Source organism: Bison bison, unplaced genomic scaffold, assembly GCF_000754665.1.
Source record: "Bison bison bison isolate TAMUID 2011002044 unplaced genomic scaffold, Bison_UMD1.0 scf7180017864458, whole genome shotgun sequence".
Taxonomy (NCBI): domain Eukaryota; kingdom Metazoa; phylum Chordata; class Mammalia; order Artiodactyla; family Bovidae; genus Bison; species Bison bison.
Window position 1 is genome coordinate 4,630,548 of NW_011495020.1, and position 23,102 is coordinate 4,653,649.

Genomic DNA, 23,102 nt, shown 5'->3' on the forward strand with positions numbered 1-23,102 from the left:
GCCTGATCCTCCCTTATAACTTATTTGTACATTCTGTGCCTGAAGAAAAAAAAAAAAAAAAAACAACTTTTCATTGATTGGGCTATTGCCCAGGCTTTTAGTTTGTCATCCTGTCCACGGAGCTGCAAAATCAACCTCAAGCCTATGCTTTGAAATGAGGCAACATTTAACTGGAAGTCCATTCAAAATAAGGAGCTCAGGCCAAGGGTCCAGGGTCCTGCATTTCTTCCTTTTTCTCTCAGCTGCACCTCTCTCATCCGATCTTGGTGAAGAGTTCTCCTTTGCCAAGAAAGAGATCAGGGATAAGAAGGCAGTGCCGAGAAAGTTCCACGAGACTCTCAGAAGTCACCGCCTGAATACCAAACCTGAATTACCAGGAGAGATGGAACGCTCGGCTGTTCTCCTCCTGCCCACGCTGCAGGTTTTTCAGGTCCCTGCTTGAGCGTGCACTCACAGGCGTAAATAAACGTGCTATCCACAGCCTGCGTCAGCCAACCCAGCTATTTAAGCAGGCTGGCATCAGCTAACTCAGCATCCAAATCCAGCGCTTGCCTTTGCCGCTTCCACGTAAGTAACTTTCAGAGGTTTGCCTTTCAGGCAGAGGAATGAACTTGTGTAGAGACTGGACTGAAATGCTGTTGTGACCCTGTTTGCTATTCTGATAGGAAAAGGTAGAGACAAAAGGGAGAATTAAAGAGCCGGCCCCAAGCAGGGAGCCAGAGAACGATGAGGGGTGTGAGGCATCAGACGTTGGCAACCCTGCCTGGGGGTGGAGGGGCATTTGGAGCCAGGGGGAGTCTGTGTTGACCTTTTGACTAGCAGGTGAGATGTTTTTTATATCTCTCCTATCTCTGAAAGACACAGTGAAAGCAGCGCTTGTAGGACTGTGCTCAGTGCATATGAATTTCTATCCTTTAGAAGTCAATATTGCTATTCTACACCTTAGTCTAAAATCAGATATAGTATTGTTTAAAAATATTTTTTGACCCAAAAGGAGTCAAAATTTCCAAAAGGGAAGGTGTCTCTGGGTTGATTAGAGGTGGCTCCGCTGAGAGTCTGCAATGCTATTTGTTGTTACTTCTGGTTCTCATAATCCTTATCAGTTATAACAATGAAAACATTGATCTTGTTTAAGATGAAAATAAACATGCTCTGGGGCTTTGCAGAAATGTAACTTTGTGATATTTGAGCACCAGGTATCTAGGCAGATTGTTAAGTAAAGTGAAATAAGAATTAAAAGGCACAACATACCACAAAGCTTAGGTGAGAAGATCTTAGACGAGGAATGCAAAAAAATTCCCATGAGGTAGCATTGACAGTCAACAGGGCCCTGGAGTGTATTTAGTTCAGTAGGATTAAGAATAACCAGAGTCCAGAAAACAAAATACAGGTACTTGGGATTAAGGAAGGAAAAAGTAGGGGGAGCAGATAGTAGGGGGTATATAATTAGACATCATATTCATAAATGCATAGGACTAGAATAAGGAATGAAACATGATGTGACTTCCATGTGTGTGTGTTAGTAGCTCAGTTGTGTCCAACTCTGTGCGACCCCATGGACTGTAGCCCACCAGACTCCTCTGTCTATGGAATTCTCCAGGCAAGAATACTGTAGTGGGTTGCCATTCTCTTCTCCAGGGGATCTTCCCAACCCAGGGATCAAACCTGGAATTCCATAGTTCCTCCTTTTGGATCAAGAGTCTGGTGATGAAGAATCTGGGGAAATCCAAGAGCTTTTTCCATGTAGTTCCCCTGCCCTCTGCCCCCAGTACTCATCTGGATGCCCATTTTCTGGATCCCTAGCAGTCTATGCGGAGAAGGCAATGGCACCCCACTCCAGTACTCTCGCCTGGAAAATCCATGGACAGAGGAGCCTGGTAGGCTGCAGTCCATGGGGTTGCTGTGGGTCGGACACGACTGAGTGACTTCATTTTCACTTTTCACTTTCCTGCATTGGAGAAGGAAATGGCAACCCACTCCAGTGTTCTTGCCTGGAGAATCCCAGGGACGGGGAAGCCTGGTGGGCTGCCGTCTCTGGGGTCGCACAGAGTTGGACACGACTGAAGTGACTTAGCAGCAGCAGCAGCAGTCCATGACCCTAAATAAAGACTCAGATTTAAGAAAGTGCATAATTTTTTAACTGAGCTGAAGCTGCTGACTAGGAACCTACAGAGAGGTAGTGGGGAGTCAAGACCCTTAACACAGCAGGCACTTCTTGCCACCAAACCGAAGCTCAGTTGTAAGGTCATAAAGGTCTGATTTCCATCGAGCAAATAATGATTAAGGGGCTTCTCTGAGCAAAGGTTAGTTGGGGGCCAAGAGGAAGAGAAAAGAAATATAAGGTGGCTTCTATTCTTAAAGAGTTTGAAATCTCAAATACAAGGATATAAGAAGCCAGCAAAAGATTAGTACAGACTGCATGGCACAAAATGATAAAATATGCAAACTACTCTATAGGAACAGCAAGCAGCTCAGTGGTTACCTGAGACAGGGGAGCTGGAAAGATAGTTACGCAGATTAGGAGGGTTTGGGGGTGATGGGTGTGTTCACTATCATGATTAGGCAACCATTTCTCACTTGTGAAAACTGATCAGATCACACACTTTAAACGTGCAGTGTTAGAAGCCAGTTATACTCAACAAGCAATAATTTAACAATTCACCTTTTTTTAGATAACTAAAAGCATTTCTAATAATCTGCCTATGCAACATAATGAAAATGAGAAACGAGTATTTTGGGGAAAAATTAACTCAGTAAATAAAGTGAAGGCCCAAACCATCAAGATCGTGGACTTTTATAGAACTGGAAGGGTCCCAGAGATCATCTCAGGCGGTGGTTGTGCACCTCGAGAAAAATACCTGGGATTGAGCCCCGCCCCAACCTATTAAATCAGAACCCAGGAATGGGTGGTTCCAGTAATACTGTTTAAAGCTCTGCAGGTGATTCTAATGTGCAGCTGGGGATGGGAACCAGTGAAACCCAGACCACTCATGAGACACATGGACAGGGCAGGGCCTGCCCTCGGCCACATGAACCCCCAGCCCCTTGACCATCGTGCGCCAGGGACCCAATTGGATAGTGATAGGACCTCAGAGGATGAGGGACCCCCAAGACCACTGCTTCTGGGTCCTCAGCACCACACTTCCAACTCTAGCTAGGGAAGGATATCTGGCGCATTTCCAGCAAATTCTTGGAACCCAGACATGTTCCTGGTGCCAGGCATGACGAATTAGTCAGAGCCTCAAAGGTGCATTATTTAAGGATTGTGCTAACGTGTGAGAAGGGATGTTTCAAAACTAAAGCTTCCTTTTGTTTCCTACATAATATCTAATCTAAGCCAGGGGATTATAATTATTGAAAAGAATCAGGGCAGATGCATCAGGCGCTCTGCTCTGGGGGACAGCCAAGTCGGTCTTTCAGGAGCTAGCCCGGGTTCTCAGCATTGGGATGAGTCTATTTGGCACCATGGGTCTTTTCATCATGATTCCCAGGGCAGCTGGGGCAGAAACATGAGCGGAGTGGAGTTTGTGGTTTCTGTTCTTCCTATGGGGCCCTCACCTTGGCACCTGTGTCAATGCAGGGGCAGGTGTGGGTCTGCCTTTGGGGCCGCAGAGCCTCACCTGCTCTGCCGGGGCCACCTGCCATGTTTCAGGTGGTTTCTTCCATTTCTCCTCCAAGTCCAACAATTTCTAGGGTCTCATCCCTTAGGGCTTTGCTTACCCAGTTCTGGAAAACTAATTAAAGTAATAATGTTAATAGACAATGATTGTTTAATGAGTTATGTCCCTCCCTGGTATATTACATAGGTTTCAACAAGATAACACATCTGGGAGTTCTTTGAATATAATTACCATTGGGAGGGAGTAATCAGCAGAATCAAAGTTTTAGGCAAAATGTGCTGTGCAGGAGACCTGGGTTCAATCCCTGGGTTAGGAAGATCCCTTGGAGAAGGGAATGGCAACCCACTCCAGTATTCTTGCCTGGGAAATCCCATGGACAGAGGAGCCTGCTGGGCTATAGTCCATGGGGTTGCAAAAGAGTTGGACATAACTTGGCGACTAAACCATCACCATCACCATATCCCTATTACTCAGAATCCCAGGCAACTTACTGGGGGAAATTATACCAAAATTGGGAGTTTTCAATAGAAGTCCTGCAGTCACTTCCCATATGGACCTTCCTACCATTGTGGGCCCTAAGAGATTTCTTTTTATGAATGAGTCTATTCTTTGTTAAATGCATTCATCCTCCTCAGAGATGGCTGCCTTTCATTTATCTTTCTGAGAAATGGAAAGTCACCATCAGGTCACTACAGTAGGGATTGCTGCTGCTGCTGCTAAGTCGCTTCAGGCATGTCTGACTCTGTGCAACCCCATAGACGGCAGCCCGCCAGGCTCCCCCGTCCCTGGGATTCTTCAGGCAAGAACACTGGAGTAGGTTGCCATTTCCTTCTCCAATGCATGAAAGTGAAAAGTGAAAGTGAAGTCACTCAGTCGTGTCCAACTCCTAGCGACCCCATGGACTGCAGCCCACCAGGCTCCTCCGTCCGTGGGATTTTCCAGGCAAGAGTACTGGAGTGGGGTGCCATTGCCTTCCCCCACAGTAGGGATTAAGACGTCAATAAATTCTGCTTCCAGGGCTCTATAAATATTACCTGCTTCCTTCTCAGGGCAGAAGGCTGGCACTGGCAGAGCAACTTGTCCAGGCTTAGTGACAAGGGGCCTCCTCCCTTGGGGACCCAGTCCTGCAGCCTGGGGCAAGGTGTCCCCTTAGTTCCTGTGACTCTGACAGACTTTCTTGCATTTGGAAAGCTCAGATTGCTGCAGCTCTCGTTGGCAAGTGGTAGCTATACTAGGTAGGGCCAGCCTCTGAAGAGGGGTGTGATCAGGGTGTTCTGAACCTCTCTCCGGGGAAGCAGAGTCTGCCAGATACAGGAGCTACACGGCACAGAGTCCTGACTGGTGAGAACAGCCGTGAGCGAGGAGGGGAAAGGTGAGCATCGTCCTGGGCCCCTGGAGACCAGGAGACAGCAGACCCAAGCTCTGGGGTAAAGGATTAGACTGTTGCCACCAGGGTAGCACCCTCAAATTTGCTTTAATGCTGCAGATGAAGCCAAATGTTTCTTCTTCTTACCATTCAGTTTCACCAAAAAAAAAATTTTTTTTTTTAAATAAGTGACAGGTTTGCACCACTGATGAAATAGGGTTGTAAAACAGTGACAGAATTTCTACCTTCTTGGTATGACATGTCTGAATATTTTCCCTTCATCTTTGTTTCTAAATTCTCTCTGTGTGGAATGGCTTACTTTTCTTGGATATACATATATATTTTAAGGCTGTGTCATGATCTGTCACCCACATCAGTTTTTGATTTTGTTGATGGTTTCCTCCAAATTGAAAAAGCCAGGTGAACAGGGCTATGCAATGATGAATTGTTAGAGGGGTGGCCTGTGGCCTGGAGTGATTTATGAAGTACTAACCTGTGTTCTTGCCTGGAGAATCCCAGGGATGGGGGAGCCTGGTGGGCTGCTGTCTATGGGGTCACACAGAGTCGGACACGACTGAAGTGAATTAGCAGCAGCAGCAAACTGCCTATTAAAAACCAACACCTGAGGAGGGACTCCGTGCTTCCATGCAGGGGGCACAGATTCAATCACTGGTCAGGAACTAAGATCCTGAATTCCATGTGGTGCCGAACCCCCCAACAACTGAGGATCCCAAGGTGGCCCCTGGACCACACCTGTCCTGTCCACAGGCCTTGGGCCAGTGGAGAACAGGCTTGAGGCTGCAAAGGAAAGGGCCTGTCCCCACACAGTGGTTGCCTGCATCTGCCCTCTTCCTGGCCCGGCTCCCTTAGCCTCCCCTGCCTGCCAGTGACCTCGATGTGGCTTTAGGGTTCCAGTGCTGTTGATTCTGAGCACAGGCAGGGTCTGGGTCTTATGAATGCCTGACCAAGCAGGTGCAGATCAGGCTGTCCTTTTTAATGGCTGGGGAAGTCCCTTGATCTTTAGGTGATAAAGTAAACACTCCTCCACAGATCTCCAAGGTAGACAGGTCCTCACAGGGCAGACAGCCTAGCCTGGGAAGCAGAGCAGGAGTCTGGTGGTCAGGAACCTGTTATATTTTCAGCTCTACTTCAGCTATTATGGAATTTTAAGCAGGAGGGAAAAGCCTAAAACATCAGTTGTTCCAGTGGAGTACTACTAGTGCCTCCTTTCATTCTAAAAAATACCTGACCTTGAGCAATATACTATCTGGTCATCTGTGACTACAGTATATGAAGGTAGAAGAGAGTAGGGTGAGTTGCCCTGTATCTTGGGTTAGTTGGAGGCTGAACTGCCTGTGAACCCAGGCCTCCCCACTCCTCATTCTGGCCTCTCTGCCAAGTCACTCACTCCCCAGTGACTCAGGTTCCCTGTGGGAAGCATTGTATCCATCCTGCCCGGCCAGAGAGCTGATTTATTTATATTGGCGCACCAAAAAGAAGTTCAAAATGAATGCTAGGGGTTCAAGGAAACTTGTGATCAACAAATCACAAGGTCAAGTTACTCTGTTATTTGCTTTAGGCTCTTGTTAGTGCATGGCCATGTTTAGGACATGATAGAAGCTCTTTTGAAAGTAGAGAAGTTAAGCTTCTCAGGTGACATTAGTGGTAAAGAACCCATCTGCCAATACAGGAGACTTAAGAGACTCAGTTTCGGTCCCTGGGTTGGGAAGATCCCCTGGAGAAGGGCATGGCAACCCTCTCCAGTATTCTTGCCTGGAGAATCCCATGGACAGAGGAGCCTGGAGGGTTACAGTCCACAAGGTTGCAAAGAGTCGGACACAACTGAAGAGACTTAGCACGCATATTACTTTTACCCATCCTTGTATAATTTCTTGTGATTTACTTCTGGTGGTTTTGATAAAAAGTGATCAAACATAAAAATCCAGTCAGATCACTCATGAATGAACTATTCTATCTTTATATGTTAAAACAAAAACAAAGTCACATACAACGTAAGGCAGACACTGATCCACTCTAATCTTTTTGCGTAACTGGGCAGGAAACTAATGGCGCTCATTCCAGCTATTAGATCTAGATGGATCACGAAGGAAGCTTCCTGTAATTCTTAAGGCCATGACAGATCTGTTTAGACAGTCTAGTTTTTGTTGATGTATTTTCGTTTCCTTCCTGTGTGCTTGCTCCCTGAGGAAATTTACATAAACGATTTTCCCTGGTGCTTATATTCCCTCCCTCCTTTCCAGATTTCTAGTCTACTGGTCCAGGAGCGAAATATGTTTTTAAAAAATCTTTAATTCAATAATTTATGCCTGGAAGTGTCTATCACTTTATTATATGTTCTTCACGCTCTTTGTGAATAGTAGAGTAGCATCCTTTGGAGATGACTAGAACTGAGGTTTATGAAGCATGTGTGAAGAAGGAGGGAGGTCTTCTCCTGCCTTCATTAGCCTGGTACCCACTTCAGGGTTCCACAGTTTAAAAGGAAAGAAAGTCTTTCAAACTAGCTCGAAAGAAACAAGTCTATGAGGAGTGGCAAAAGAACCCTATGCTGTTTAAATTGGGTGAGAGAGGGCTAGAGAGTCATTTGATGATGGCACTGAAAAGCATGGAGTATGTGGACCTGGAGGTCAGTGACCAGCTATTCACCTTGACCTTTGGGGAAAAAAGCCAGCCCAGGTAGTCTGCACATGAAGAGTATGAGGTAAGCTGTAATATATTCCCTCATTATGTAGCAAATACATTGGAAAGAATTATACAGGCAAGCTCTGAAAGATGGGGCAGTCCAACAATATTTTCGTCTTCAAAGTCTTTTTTTTTTTTGTCTTTAGGCTCATGTGGAATTAACATATTCCTTAACTCATAGTACACACAAGACTCTTCTTAGGTTTTATATCTCATTCTATTTCTTTTGCTCTCCCAGTCTCCCTCTTTCTTGCTCTCTCTTTTAACTCAACACCACATTTTTATGGTCTACCTGTGTTGCCAATTATATTTCTAATATTTCCAATGCATTATTTCTAACTCCATTTTAATAGTCTGCTACTTGATCCATTGGTTTATCTAATCCTATAGTGTTAGACAGTTCTTCTGCCTACAATTCTCACAAATGTTGCTATAATGAATACCCTCACAGGTATAGTCAACCACTGTTTAGATCTGGTTGGTGGAATACAGGGGATTGGAGTGGAGTGGGCTAGATGGCCTGTGTTTTCTCTAAGCAATATGGAATATTGAGTCGCCCATACAAAATGGAGATGCCTGATATTGTAACTTCTAGTCTAGTATTTCACGGAGAAGGAAATGGCAACCCAGTCCAGTATTCTTGCCTGGAGACTCCTGTGGCTGGAGGAGCCTGGTGGGCTGCTATCCATGGGGTCGCACAGAGTCGGACATGACTGAAGTGACTTGGCATGCATGCATGCATTGGAAAAGGAAATGGCAACCGACTCCAGTATTCTTGCCTGGAGAATCCCAGGGACGGAGGAGCCTGGTGGGCTGCCATCTATGGGGTTGCACAGAGTTGGACACGACTACAGCGACTTAGCAGCAGCAGTAGTCTAGTATTTCAAACATTTAGAAGCTTCACTAAGTTTCTTTTATAAGACTTTAAAAACTGATTGAAATAATTTTCTAGAACTTAAAGAGTGTGATCTTCAGCAATCACTCCTTCTCAAAATGTTATTTTCTTAAACTTGAGTTGGCAGTTTTAGAAGCATTTCATTTCTTTGTATTGCTGACTGATTACTGGACAAAGCAAATGAAATATTTTAAGAAATCTTATTAGGAATAAAGCAGAGTGAAGTTTTTATGGTGTTTTGCTATATTAATGATCGCAAAAGCTGGTGTTATCAGTTGCCCAACATTGTATCCTGAACCACTGAAAGCTGGATTAGAACCTTAACAATGGTATCTTATATCTATACCATGTTTATAATTTATAGTGATATTCATAAACTTAATCTGTCTCACTGAATCCTACAACAACCCTGTGAGACAGGTGGAGTAGGATTATAGCTTCAATTATAGATGAAGAAATGGAGGTTCAAAACAATTAAGTGAGTTGTCCAAAGTCACTTGGAGACTTAAGTGCTACTGTTGGAAAGAGCATGCAGGTCTTCTGATGCTCCATCCAGGCTCTTTCTGCAAAATTATATCTGATGCTCAGAGAAAAGATCTACTGTAGGTTCAGAGCTAGCTTTCTGGTATATCTGTCCTTTCCAATTATTTTGTGATGTTAATGGTTAGGCTAGAGCTGCACGCCCTCTGTTTATCCCATTAGCTGAACACCTGTTCATAAAAACCACTCAATGGGGGAAAAATAAGGCCCATATAACTGAGTATCATGGCAACAAGCAGCATGCATGGTTGGACTTTGGCATAATTTGGAGCTCTACAAAGAAACCAGGTGTGTGTCATTTTATCCATTACTTAAAGTACAGTCATAAAATAAGAATGGTAGTTGGACCATAAAAAATAATAATTGATTCAAGTGTATTTGTGCAAAGAGATAATTCCATTCTATCAAAGAACCTTTCCAGCAAATGCACAAACAACCTGAAGAAGTTACGCCTGCTTGCACTGGGCAGGTTTCAACAGCCTGTGAGCCAGCAGCCTGAACATCTACTGATCATGCCTGTGTAGTCCCGTGAAGGTGCCCAACTGCTGTTCCTTACTAGGTAATTAGGACTCAGGCAAAAATACTATATAACCCAGCATACATTTTGAAAATTAATAAATCATGATGACATGTCTCCAGAATTACAAATGAACAGCCCTCTTCAGAGTCAGGCACAGGAGTGAGAATATTTTCAGAAAGAAACTAATTTTTTAACATTCTAAAGTGACAGAATGACCACAGAGAAATATGACAGTTCTACTTTATTCTGAATTATCTATGCATGGTTTAGAGGGACCAAATTTTTAAAATACCAGACTGATTTCCATCATCAGAATATAAAGTTTATTTTTATTTGGCTGTGCTAGGTCTTATGAGGGATCATAGTTGCAACATGGGGAATCTAGTTCTCTGACCAGGGATGGAACCCAGACCCCTTGCATTGGGAGGGCAGAGTCTTAACCACTGGACCACCAGGGAAGTCCCAACTTTCAAGTTTTTGAGCATCCTTCCTTTTCTATGCAACAAACACATGCACCTCAGTACTGACTTAATGTAATTAATGTTCTAGATAAAACATAATTAGGAAGCTTAATGGGTGACACAAAAACTAATATTAAAAATATACTCTAAAACATAAAAAGAATGTTAATCTGCCCTTTTGACTTATTTGTGCCATTTTTCTTCTCCACCAACTTCAGAAAGTTGATCTTTTGTTACTTGATTCTAAGTTTAGTAGTGCAAATTTGTCTTTATGTTTAATGGTTTTCTTTAGAAATACCATAACAGAAGTCTAATTTCTTCGTGTGTTAGAGCATCAGACATTTTTCAAACAGAAGGCTTGATGATTCAGTTTTCTTCACAAGTCTCATGCCTCCTGTTTTATCTAGTTTGAAAAGGCTTGGCTGTGTATCATGGAAATCTCTAGTACAAGCCATTTTCGTTTTATTTATGTTTGATCATAGGACCAATCTCTGTTTGATATGTAATAGGTATTCACACTTACTAAGCTCTAGTACAACTCTGCTAACAATACCCAAAGCAGGCCGAAGCCCAAGCATTATTCACCCTGTGAGATAAATTCTATTCTGTGTATTCAAACTGAAATAAAAATGAAAGTTAGGAAATTTGAAGCTACAGTGTATCCTCTTACCTTTTAACCATAGAGCTGCAACAGTATGCTTTCTTGAGAGCAAAAAGCAGCCTCCTATTCAACACTTTGGGTAGGTATATGTGGTCTGTCCTCAAGATCCTAATAAGGCCTGCATCTTGCTAATACATAACAGTAGCTCAGATTCCTAAATTCAAAGGAGAATTTATCCTACACCAAAGTGAGAAATTTAACGTTTTACATGTAATGAGGGGACCGGACGTCTAGATTTGCCTGGACATTTTTCATATAGGCCTGTTGTTCTGGTGTAATTATTCAAGTATCCCTTTTACACTTAAATGTCACCACTCAAGTGATGACAAATTATATGGCCATGTTAATTTAACAGATAGACTGAATATTAAAAAAGCACTGTGGCTCAAAATGTTTCTTGGGTCCCTCAGTTGTCCTTTGAAGTAGAAACTAGGTACAAAGTGCTGCGTAGATCATGGACACGCCCTAGGGGGACACTGTACTCCCCTTTCTCGGGTCCATGGCATCATTAAGCTGCTGATGAAGAATAACATGAAAATTCAAAACCCAGGCCATTCTCATCATCAGAATTTAAAAAGAGAAACAATCTCAGAGGTCATCTGACCCAATAACTTGACTTTTTCTGGCTGAAGAAATAATCATAACACTCTTGGAAATGTGTATGTTATTTTACAGCTTTCTAAGTTGTTTCATGAGCATAATATTCAGTAATTTCACTGGATCACAACCAGAGTAAATAGGCAGGAAGGGAAGTTTTTATTCACATTTTACAGAGAAGAGAACTAGATTTCAAATAAGTTAAAAAAACAAAAAACAAAACCCAAACCGAAAAAACCAAACCTCAGCCAAGATAATGTAACTATTAAGTAGAGGTGTTAAAGTTGAAATCAGCTCTGACTTCTAGCTCAGTGATCTTTCCATTATTCCATACCAGTTTAGTATTTTCACTCATTAATGAGGATTTATTTAACATGTATCCCCTACATATAATTCATCTGTTAAAAAAACACAAACATTCCCTCTTTGGAGAAAACTTTATTTCTGCTTCTCTTTCCCTTCCTATCTACAAAGAGCTCTGGTCAGCAACTGAACTGTTCTTGCCTAGCAGCGCACTTAGGGACTGGCTAAAAGGATGAGGAGGAGAGGACCATGCAAAGTAACCTCTGGCTTTTTATTTACCATTCACATCGTTAATCGTATCTCAGATGACCTGCTTTTCACATCAATCCTTCTCAACATTCCCCGTTTCTTCTTCCTCTTTCCCCTTCCTTAGTTCCTCTAGGACACACAGACAAAATGCAGCTCTAATTACTATGCCTTCATCAAGACAAAGATAAGCTGTGATTTTTGAAAATAAAGTTCAATCAACATGCGTTTGATCATAAGCCTTCACTACACACCCAACAAAGTGTCAGGGACTATTCTGCATACTTCACAGGCATCAAAGTTGTGCCATCAGCCTATAATATTCTCAAAACTTTCCCTGCCAAACCCCTTTCATATCTGCACCAAAACCTCATCTCTCTCAAGTCAAATTTTAATCAACACTCCTTTTTCTTAAGCATTGCTTTCAAAATAAAGAAATGATTTCTTATTAAATTTCACTAGGATAATTTATCAGGATTATTTTCTATTCTTTTCCAGTTATGAATTATATAGCATTTCAGTTACATTCCCTTTTGTGGGTTAGCCTGGGATTCTATTTACTATAATTATAATACTATAGTTTACAGTATTATTTCTAGAGAAAAATTTCTGAATTCATAACAATAATAGTAGAAATAAACCTTTGAAAAGCAACCTGCTTACAAAATGGAGATCTCCTCTAAGAAGATTATGGAAATGGGATTGCCCTCTTTCATTTACCCATTTATTTCTAAGGAGGTAGACTGAGTGCTCCACTTGTTTCGCAAAAGGAGTATAAGGTTTTATTATTGATTTTCACTGTTTTCCTATGTTTCCACATACAAATCTTTGGATTAGAACATGAGTTGGGCTATCAATGAAAAGAACTCAGTGTTCAGGCAAAGAATTTTATGTCCAAAGTTAATTAATGATTAATTCACTGCTGGAAGTCATTCACTTCCAACAGTTTTTCATAATATCTTGCTATTTTCTGTAAATGGCTATAGAAGGTCTGGACCGCTGAAGGATTTGTTCCAACAATAGTCTTAGGAAGTTCCTTAATTAAGTCAACAAAACTGTGTACATGTAGGGGTTAAAATAGCAGCAATACTCACTAAGAGCCAGCTGATCTGGTTGGAGCCAACCCATCTGACCCATTCTATCAGATGCTGTAACTCTTCCTCGTTTGTGTACTATATTATTCATATAATGTCATCTTTCAAGTACATCTGTACCAATTAAAGAAGAGCATGTGTGGGGAAAAAAAAAATGCTAGCCTGACTGATGGTGCTGCTAGTATTAACTAAAATCACAACTAATCCATTTAGCTGGGTCAGAGTCATGTCTGGTCACCAGGGTTGAGAAATGTGTCACAGGGAAGAAGCTCTGCTCTCAGACCAGCCCCACCCCACGGAAGCTGGAGCAGACAGGGGACACAGCCTCACTCCTGTCCTAGGAGCACCACTCAGCTTGACTGCCCCCCTTCCCGCAACCACCTATCAGGGTGCTTCTATCTACCTAGCTACTTGGTACACAGAGGTAAGGCAGTGTAATGGTTAAAAACATGGATGCAGAAATTACACTTTCTGGGTTTTAATGCCTGCTCTGCCACTCACTTCATTTGTGATTTGGAGAAGGTTATACAGATCTCCTTGGGGAAAGTGTATAATTTCCATCATTTTACACATATATTAAGTGGAGACAATAAGAGTGTCTATCACATAGTGTTATTGTTCTTCTAACACTTAAACGAGTCAATATGTCTAAGACATTTAGGACTGTGCCTGACACATAATAATTACTCAATATATATGTTGTTGTGAGGTTTCTGTATCTGATTCAAAAATAGGAATCAGCTCTGTGTTGTTTGGGGCAGTGAGAACCAAAGGGCATTATTAGGAGGCTAGAATGTTATTTTTTCCAGTGTTATGTTTTGGTTTTGAACATGGCAGGTCCTGATTGTTGAAAACACAGAGCACTGTCTTCCTAACTTTTGTCCTAAATCAAGTCAGGCCAGATGCCATTGGCTACATTCAGTTCAAAAGACACACAATGAGCACCTATTAAGTGGTAGACACACCTAACGAGTGCTGGAGAAATGGAAATCTGTAAGAGATGACATAAACACCAAGGAAAGCCTATAATTTGTTGGGGAAGACAAGCCCATGAACAAATTATTTCAAAACGACTTCAATTTGGTCATTATTCTCATAGGCCAAGACAGCCTCAAAAACTCTCCTCACCAATTCATAGAATAATTGTTCCTGCTTATTAACTTCCTCACTACTCACCTTCTGTCCTAGTAATGCTTTCTCATTAGTAGATGAAAGTATGTTAGGGAGTGGTGGTGAGGAATGAGCAAAGAAACTAACATTTTATGGAAAATATCAACTGCTAAGTTCAAATCAATATACAACATGTAGAACTGCTCATGAGAAAACCTGCCACCCTCATCTGGTTAGTACTGAGAAGTTCCATCTAGGAATATCTCTTAAGATGGAGCAATATATACAGCATTTGATTTTTTTTTTTTCTCTCAAAAAAAGGTTCTTATTTCAACCATTGTGCATTACCATTCCAGAAAGATAAAAAAGGGATTGAAACTCAGAAAGAGTGAAACTTACAATTCTTACCAGTTTGCTACCCAGAAGATGCCCTACTGAACTATGGTTTTTAAAAAACAATAGTACAAGGACTGGGGCTTCCTAGGTAGTGCTAGTGGTGCAGACCCCTCCTGCCAATGCAGGAGACATAAGAGACATGGGTTCTATCCTTAGGTCAGGGAAGATCCCCTGGAGGAGGGGATGACAACCCACTCCAGTATTCTTGCCCGGGAAATCCCATGGACAGAGGAACCTGGCGGGCTACAGCCCATAGGGTGGCAAAGAGTCAGACACGACTGGAATGACTTAGTATGAACACATGCATAACGATTTCCCTGGTGGTTCAGTGGGTAGGACTCTGCACTCCCAAAGCAGAGGGCCTGGGTTCCATCCCTAGTCAGGGAACTAGATCCCATATGCTGCAACTAAAATCCCACATGCCACAAGGAAGACCTGGCACTGCCAAATAAGTTAGTTACCTAAAAAAAGTAGTATTTTCCATAAGCAAACACTTTACAGTTTAGAAACACTTTCCTTACAACAATATCATATGAACTTTACAACAGAGCAGTGAACTAGACCCAGGTGTGTATTATTATACCCCTTCTTTCCACGAAAGAAATGGAGGCTCAGCAAAGTGATATTTCAAACAATTAGTGCTCAAGAGTTCTAATTATTTGACCTTTTCATTACATTGGCTCAAGTTTCAGTTTGCTTTTAATTCTGCTGGGTTTCCTGAAATAGAGGAGCTTCTAAGGCAAGAGGAAAGCAAGTCTAAAGAGGAGGACCTGGAATGTACTAAGCCGGATTAGCAAATACACAGGACACATATAAAAGTGGGCATAGGATATACAGAACTTAAAGCAAGGCAGCATTTCATATTTTTAAGTCGTGGCTTAACTCCTAAGAGATACGCAACCCCAGAGCAGGGCTGAAACGCTGAAAACTAAATCTGATGATACCTTCGCCTAACAAAACTTTGAGAAATGAGAGGTGCTTGGGGTGGTAGCATTGCTGGTGACCAGTTGGAATGAATGAATCCAAGCCCTAAGCCTTCCTGCCCCGTGGAGTCAAGAGCAGCATGTTTTGGGAGAATAAAGCGTGCTTGTCATTGTGAGCAGGCAGGTGGTTCCGTGAGTGCCCATAGCTGTTACACTGGATCAGAAGTTAAGAGTTCAGATCATACCAGACAAACTTGAACGTTTCCCCAAAAGGTACTTCAAAGTGTGGAGTCAGAACAAAACCTGAAAGGGGGTGATTTCATTCTCTCTGTTGCCTTGGTGTCAAGTAGATACTAGGGCTTTCCCAGGAGAGGTGAGGAATTCTACAAGAGGGTTGGGCTGTGGCAGCCACTAGGGAATGAGGCTGGAGAGACCAGTCAGTCAGAAATGGCCTGCCTGCCCCAGTTCCAGCTCTTCACTAAAGGGAAAGACCATGACCAAAACTGGAGCTCAAAGATCCAAGCAGGTGATTTAATCATATCTTAGAATTTCTGTGACATCAAAAGAGTGTAAGGAGACTGCATTTTGGAAGTAGGCGTCAATCTTGCTTATGACATCAAGAGCTGATGTTACAGCTGTGGCCAGAATAAAAAGGGGAATTCTGAGTCTTCCTCTGATGCTGTAGATAAGTTAGTTAACCTTTCTTGACCACAAAACAGGACCAATTCCATTCTATTTCTAAGAGAGGATTGTGAGCAAAACTGAAAGAACTAAGAGTAACCCACTTTTAAACTGGAAGGCAGTACCCCCATGGTCATGGTATTGCAGTTCAAAGACTGAGCACATTAGTTGATCTCACATGTTTATATCTTATTTTAAGCCCACAACCAAATAATCTCTTTTATTCTTCCTGCCTATCCCTACATCCTTTCTTCTTCCTTATTCAGTTGTTTTAAGTCCATCTCTGTCGTTTTGATCTGGAGACTTTGATATTTGCTTAAAGGGTGAGGGAACAATAAATTGATACAGCTAACACATTTTTTAAGTGCAGAGCGAAGTCCTGACTCCCAGAAGCTCTGTAGAAGGGAAGATAGAAACATTTTTAGCATTATACAGACAAAAGGCCTGCTGTAATTAGTTTTCCATCCATCTTTCGCATTGTTCTTGGTCACCAGTGGAAATAACGAGCTAGCCTGAAGACAGTCTAAACTCTCCAAAAATACCTCAAATCTCCTTCTGGGCTCCAGCAGGAAACACTCTTTTTATACACTAAATAGTAAATGTATGGAAAATTTTAGCACAAGAAGTTAAGCAGGATGGAGACATAAACAGCTTCAAGAAGGTTTAGATATTATTCATGGACACACACACACAAAAATCTAACCATTTTGGAAAAAAATTAAAAAGTTTGCCAATACAAGTGTTGATGAGAATGTCGAGCAAGGAAATGCTACCTACTACTGGAAGAAGTACAGTTTTTCTTTTTTTTTTTCATTTTCAGTTTTTTAAAACTAATCTTTATTGGAGTATTGTTGCTTTACAATGTTGTTAGTTTCTACTGTACAGCAAAGTGAGTCAGCTATACATAAATATCCCCCTCTTTTTTTTGGATTTTCTTCCCATTTAGGTCACCAGAGAGCATTGAGTTCCCTGTGCTATATTAGTCCCCTGTTCTCATTCTTTATCTATTTTATACATAGTATCAATAGTGTATGTATGAGGAGTATAGTATAGTTTTGTTCAATAATTTTGGAAAAGAAGTTGGTATAATGTTGTAAAGCTACTAGTCACATACCTTATGACCAGTTCCACTCCTAGAGAAGTCTTCCTAAAAGTGCTTCAGAGGACATATACAAAAATGTTCAGAGACACAGTGTTCATAATAGCAAAACACTGGAGACAACCCAAATATCCACCAACAGGAAAAGACATAAATACATTGTAGTGTGTTCACTAAATGGAAACAACCGAATATGAATGAACTTCTCTACACGCTGAGATATGAATGGATCTTGAAAACATGTTGATGGACAAAGCAATCTACAGAAGAATTATATATAGTGTGATATCGTTTTTATAGATCTCAAAAACATAAAGACTTTTAAAAAGCTCTTTTAGGGATGCATACACATGTGATACGGAGAAGGCAATGGCACCCCACTCCAGTACTCTTGCCTGGAAAATCCCATGAACAGAGGAGCCTGGTGGGCTGCAGTCCATGGGGTCGCACAGAGTTGGACACAACTGAGCGACTTCACTTTCACTTTTCACTTTCATGCATTGGAGAAGGAAATGGCAACCCACTCCAGTATTCTTGCCTGGAGAATTCCAGGGATAGAAGAGCCTAGTGGGCTGCTGTCTATGGGGTCGCACAGAGTTGGACACAACTGAAGCGACTTAGCAGCAACACACATGTGATAGAACTAATTTTTCCACAATATTGTAAAGTAATTAGCCTCAAATTAAAATAAGTAAATTAATTTTTAAAATTAAAAATAAATAAAAATAAAAGACTAATTTTAAAGAAAAATGCTAAATCTTCTAATTTCAAGGTAATAAATATTAAAAAAGAGAAAAATATAAAAAAGAAAAAATTTAGGTCATCTGTATTCCCACAGTCTAGATATAAACACTGTTAACATTTTGTTGTATTTTCCTCTGTTTTTTTTTAACAAGTAAAATTGTAATCAATATAGCATTAAAAAGTCTTTTCGTATTTAGATTTGGAACCTTGTTTATCTGAAGACAGCAATGATGCTAAGTGTGTAGGAAAGGTGTATTTATAATCTAATGTTCAGTTTTAAGTTGTATTCTGTAAATTGTCTATATAAATAATAACTTAAACTTTAGCATTTGCTGCATTGGAAAATTCAAAAATTTATAGAATCGTTTGTCAAGGTTGGCAAATCTCTTCCACTGTAATCTTTGGTTTCTAAATCATTTATGGAACTTTGTATGGTAATAAGGTAGAAGGATTTTACCTTATGATGGTCTGCTTTCTTAAATTCTAATCTTGGAGCTCCCTGGTGTCGCAGTGGTTAAGAATCTGCCTGCCAATGCAGGGGACGCAGGTTGGATCCCTGGTCTGGGAAGATCCCACATGCCGTGGAGCAACTAAGCCCATGCGCCACAACTGCTGAGTCCGAGCTCTAGAGCCTGTGCTCTGGAACAAGTGAAACCACCGAAACGAGAAGCCCGTGCTCCGCAGCAAAGACTAGCTCATGTTCACCACAGCTAGAGAAAGCCCGTGCAAAGCAAAGAAGACCCAGCACAGCCAAAAATAAATTAAAAAAAAAATTCTAATCTCAACACAAGAATGTGTTTTTCTATGAGGGAGGGGATATATGTATAAGCTTAGTCATGCAGCAGAAAGTTAACACAACATTGTAGAGCAATTGTACTCCAATTTAAAAAAAGAAAAAACTTCAAAGAAAATAGAATTTCTTTTTAAGATTTATTTTATTTTTTGGCAGTGGCGGGTTTTTTGCCACTGCATGAAGGCTTTCTGTAGTCGAGGTGAGCAGGGGCCACTCTTCATTGTGTGCTCTGACTTCTCATTTCGGTGGCTTGTCTTTTCTTCACCATGGCTTGTCTTTTCATCACGATGGCTTGTCCTGCTGCATGGCCTCAGTAGTTGTGGCACACTGGCTTAGGTGCTCCTTGGCACGTGGGATCTCAGATTCTTAACCACTGAATCACCAGGGAAGCCCAAGAATATGTTCTATTTGAAAAAGATTTTTAAAGGGTTTTATATTATTTCTGAATTTTTCAAAGCATAGTGAAATTTCTCTTAATAATTCATAATATTAAAGACATTTTCCACATTCCTGACCATATATACAAAAGGTAAATAGTGTAATGTCTAAATTTCTTCTCCAATGTATATTTTTAGAAGTTTATTCCTTTAAAACTACCTCAACCTACTGTCTGCTCAAATGTTGAGATGATATACAGCAGCAGAGTTAGAAGATACTTTAAAGCATCTTTACAGTATAAGAAATAAGAGGTCTTAAATGTTTATAGTTGATTTTAACAATTAAGTTGTAAAATCTTGTGAGAGCCGAAATATTTTTTGTGTCTCTGCCATGCTGGCTTCCTACAGTGTGGTTTTGGTTCAGGAGGTCTGTAGTGGTCCTGGACATTTCTACAGGTGATTGTAAGCCCCAGCAGGCATGAGAACTACTGTTCTAAGCTTAAAGACATTAACCACCAGGTTCATATTTGAAGAACAAACAAAAACAAGAAAAGTCCTTTCCTTTAACATAGCCTTGTGTTAGCCTGAGGAAGCAGATCAATATTCTACTCCTATGTGTCAATTTCTGAGAGATACTGACAGCCTGGGTGATCCCCCCTGGCACTCCATCCAGAGTGGCTCAGTAAGTGATAAGGGAGAAAACTCTGCTTCCAAAGACCCACCACTTTCCTTGGAGAAATGGTGGCATGTTATTTTTTCCACTTAAGAAAATACAGAATGGTTCAAGAGCACGTTGCTTCCAGAAAGTTTACAGTGAACATAACGGAGACACAAGCTAAAGTAAATTGGGGGATGACCCTAAAGAATGATCCATCTGCTTTCTTTGTTTTGTCAGTTCACCATGGGATGGTTTATGAGGAGTATCTGCCACTGATCACTTTTTTTTTTAATGTATTTATTTTACTGTACTGGGTCTTAGTTGGGGCTTATGGGATCTAGTTCCCCGACCAGGAATTGAACCTAGGGCCCCTGCATCGGGAGTGAGGATTCTCAGCCACTGGACCACCAGAAAAGTCCAGGAAGTCCCATGCCACTGATAACCTTTTTCTCTTAGTTTGATATTTTCGGCATTACAGAGAGATCAGAATGGCTGGGAAGGGGAGAAGAAGATGGTAAATGTGAGCCCAGAGAGATTTCTGCAGGTCCCAGCTAGTAGCACTCTCCATGAGCTGGTTCATATAGGTGGATACTTTCAAATAAATAAATAAATAAATGACTATAGGATTAAGGGACAAAGGTAAAGCTGTAAGATTGGCACAAATGTCTACCCAGGCATTGAAATTTACAAAAGAGCCAGCAGCTTTCATTTAACCTCTTGCAAAGGTTTATGCATTGTCTTCTTGCAACCACAAAAGAAAACACAACCACAGGACTCTTTGAATGTTTCATAAGATATTAATAACCACAGCAATGATCAACGTGTGCTCAGAGTAAAGATTAAGAAGCTTTAAAATATTTTTAGTTCCTTTCATCTGACATTGTTTAGACTACCTTCAGAGATATTTTTCAACAGTTTCCTTACTGGAAAGAGTTGAGAAGTTTTATAAGGCCAAGGTTACTAGGGTGATGTGATTTATAAATTTCCTTTGAAAGAAAGAGAGGGAAAGAAGAAATGGAGGAGCAGCAGCAAACACAAGTTAACCAAAGACAACTGAAACGACAGAGACTGAGCTTTGTGGGGAAATAAGAGGTAGATATCTCAATCGTGGTTAGCTCTTCTATCCTCATTTCTAGAAATCAAGTTTGTTTGGTGTACCTAAGAGAAGTAGGTACTTTCTAATGGTCCTCCCATAGCAACCAACCAAGTCCAATGCCCTTAGTCAAATAACTCAAGGAGAACTTTAAAGCCAAGTGGACCTATCCATAAAACTTCATATAAAGTCCTATAACAGGGAGCCACAAAAATATAAGAGAAAATGCACCTGATTAAGAATGTGTCACCTTTGAGTGTGTAATAATGGTTAAGAAACAAAAAGAGGGAAAGAAGTACACGAGGAATAGTCCTTGAATCTGAGTTCAGTTTAGAAATTTGTGCGTTTGATGAACACTTCTGAAAGACTGGGGATTCTACAAAGAAGCAGCAAAAATTTTCCTGGAAGAGCCACCGTAACTGTGTCACTGGAAATAGTTGGACTCTTTTTAAGGCAAGGAATAAAATCAGAGGCAGGAGTTTCCTCTCGCCTGTGTTTTCTTTTTTTTTCCAGGCAAAATGAGCAGTAGTGGGTGGTTCCAGTGGGCAGGTTTGGCAGGTTGGTATCCTATGAGATCAGTCAATGCCCATTCAAAATATAAACAAGCCCCTGCTTAATTTTTTCTGCCAAACTAAAGACAGGATGGCCTGTTGAGAAGGATCTAGAAGAGCACAGTACTGAAAGAGAAGCCAAGGCTTTTCCATTCTATGATGCTGGGCATCAAGGTTCTTTCCAGCTTTGAAGTTCTGTGTCAAAGAAAGAGGGGGACAGGCACCAACAGGAGAAGAGGCATTTACGACCTGGCTTAACCTCATCCTGCCTCACCACTGGGACAGGTATCACTGGGACAGACTTTAAAGTTAGGGAGCACAGAACTGCCTAAAAACACCAAGATTTCGCTATAACCTAACAACTGGTTTGACCCCAGGATCTCTCACAGTAGAATGATTTCTTGTCTCACCTCTTCAAGTGACCAAGAGGAGAAGGAAAAACATTTAGGGAGCCCAGGATGCAGGTCACAATAGAAAAGTTTATCACAGCCTCGGGGACATTATGCAGGCAGGTCAGTGGATTGTGGCTCATCCCCAGGTACAAACTACATCAAAATCCACTCGGGATTGTGCTGGCTGATTTTGCAATTGTTTGTTAAAACAACAAACCAAGGTGTTTCCCACACATGTGCTTGTCTTTTACTGTCAGAGATGGCAAGTCCTGACCTGTCTGTCCCAAGTCCTCAGCCAAGAACTTGAACACTCTAACTTCCTACATCTCAATACATCTTAAACTGGGGGAAGGGGAAGGGTGCACATCTGCCATTTTTTAGCCCCATTTCAGAGGCTACTTAGGTATGAGATATGCAGCAGGAAGTCATGTTGCCTCAAATCTGCTAGAACAATCCATACATGCATGCTAAGTTGCTGCAGTCGTGTCCGACTTTGTGACCACATGGACTGCAGCCTACCAGGCTCCTCTGTCCATGGGATTCTCCAGGCAAGAATACTTGAGTGGGTTGCCATGCCCTCCTCCAGGGGATCTTCCCTGACCCAGGGATTGAACCGGCATCTCTTACGTCTCCTGCATTGGCAGGTGGTTCTTCACCATTAACGTCACCTGAGAAGCCCCTGCTAGAGCACTATTTGGCTCTAAAGTAAGGAAATATAAAAGACCTTGAAGCTGGTCAAACACCCGTTCTCTTGACTTTGCAGTTATTTTTAATACAATCACAGGGGATGTCTGATTAAAAAGATAGTTGCTGTAGATCCTCCTCAGCTGGATTTGGGCTCTGTCTTGGAAATCCTTATCTAGAGAGGCTCATAGTGAAGTGGACTCTACTGCACCCTGCGGGAATCATGTCCAGGCCACGCTGGGCCATGAAGAGCCGCTTGACAGGAAGCTTCCTACTCACAGCTTTAGTTCGAAAAACCTGGGGTAGAGGGATGAAGAAGGTTGCAGATTTCAGGGTGACTCCACAAGCCCTCAGGTGGAAATTTCTCCTGCTGCTCAGTCCCTGGCCCTGGCAAGTGCAGGGGTGAAGCGCTGCAGACCTATCTCCACTTCTGTAAAAGGCAGAGATTAAAAGCGCCGCCCCCATTTCCCCAACTGTGAAAAGTAACTTCTGCCCTCTGGGTCATTTCTCTGAAGGAGGTGTGGGGTGTACCGCCCTCCCTGGAGAGGCTGCAAAGTGCTAAACCGCTTTAGAGGCAGCAGGGGCTGCAAAGGTGAGG

The 23,102-nt window shown here is 41.7% G+C and overlaps 1 protein-coding gene across 2 annotated transcripts in view; it reads left to right on the forward strand.

Moving 5' to 3' along the window:
- Positions 1–379: 379 nt before the first annotated feature.
- Positions 380–23,102, forward strand: part of HOPX (HOP homeobox) — a 31,949-nt gene continuing 9,226 nt past the window's right edge. Inside the window, exon 1 of one of the 2 annotated variants that reach the window (XM_010859645.1) lies at positions 380–567. The gene's annotated coding sequence lies outside the window, so the exon portion shown is untranslated. Of the gene's footprint in view, positions 568–4,967; positions 4,993–23,102 lie in introns of those variants that run through there. The other variant, XM_010859646.1, reaches the window with a different exon arrangement.